Source organism: Aptenodytes forsteri, unplaced genomic scaffold (assembly GCF_000699145.1).
Source record: "Aptenodytes forsteri isolate BGI_AS27 unplaced genomic scaffold, ASM69914v1 Scaffold92, whole genome shotgun sequence".
NCBI lineage: Eukaryota > Metazoa > Chordata > Aves > Sphenisciformes > Spheniscidae > Aptenodytes > Aptenodytes forsteri.
In genome coordinates this window covers 6,951,252-6,952,746 of record NW_008794581.1, presented here as the reverse complement: position 1 = coordinate 6,952,746, position 1,495 = coordinate 6,951,252, and positions in this window count along the sequence as shown.

The following is a 1,495-nucleotide window of genomic DNA, read 5'->3' as shown; positions in this document are numbered from 1 at the left end:
CTGTTGAAGACTTGCATTGCCCTATACTGAAGAGAAAAAATGAAAGGGAAAGCTTATAAAATGAAACAATGCAATGGTGCTCAGAAAAGCCCTTAAATCTGAGATGCGAAAGAGGGGAACCTTTGTACAAGTGCTGTTTTCCAGAAACGAAGCCTTCTTTTTGTGATAATCAGGACAATGAGATGGGAATAAAGGAGGCTAACAAGTCTTCTCTCCTACCAGAAGAGGACGTTCTACCTTTATTTGAGTACTTGCTCTGCGAGAGAAGCCAGTTCTGTGAGAAACCACATAGGATGATGCATACATCCAGGACAGGCCCACAGGAGGGTGTTTGAGTCTTTTTCTCCCTTGAATGTTACGTTGGGGAATGCCAGGATAGGCCTTCCCATTTTCTCTCACCCAAAATCCAGATGCCTTCCGAATAATCAGCTTTTGCTTGGAGACCTATCCACATCCTTGAAAAACTTTAAGCAGACATGCTCCTTATCGAAGAAAGAGTCGTGAGGTGGTCCATTCTTGATACAAGCAACCGTTCCTCTGTTGAGAGGCAGCACATTGATGGGAAAAGAGTAAAAGGAAATACATTATACTAGTACAATGAATACTGACTTACCACAAAATAAATATTCCCCGTATGTGTATGTGTGTGTGTATATATATGTTAACAGCACGTCACACAAGGTTACACTTGGCATTATTTTTCCTCCTACTCAGTATTTTGCTGCAATTTTCCTACAGACCAGCCACTTAATATTTCGGATTATGGGGTCTGTTGTAGCTACAGCTATATTACAGATAGGACAGACACATACATTTTATGTAAATTGAGAGCTAAATCTGAACTTTCTGAAACTTTGAGATGTTAGTATATATGGGTTTTTTAAAAGGTTTTATTATTCCAAGATCAGGGCCAGCTGCAAAGATTGGATTCACATCCAAAAACGTATTAAAATGCATACACTTCTTGGTAGAAAGAAGTTTTAAAACCTGTCAGGCTGAGAACAACGCTCTTTTTGTGTGCTGCCTAACAATTCAGTCACAGATCAACCCTATTGGTTTTTTGGTAATTTAAGTATGATTGTTGGCAAAGCAGAAAGTGGTGGGGGAGTTGTACAGGGAGGCACACAGTGAGAAAGAAGGAAGCATTTCTGATTATACAATATATCCCTGACATGTTGTTACACACAAACCCAATATTTAGCATTTAAAAAAGAAGGGAGAAAAAAAAAAAAACAAAACAGTAAAAGAAACAGCAGCTGTTTCTATGTGATGTCAGAGAACAGGTGTGATACAAATCTCCATACCAGCGCAATCATATTGATCTCCTGATGATACACGCATGAAGCACATGTGCAAACGTTATCGACCCATCCGGCATCTCATTTCCAGGAATACGGCCTGAAAATGCCTCTCTATAATTGAAAACATTATCAGGATAAACACCGTATTGGCCAATTATTAAAAAACACACACAAACTGAGTAAGAAAAGGTGAG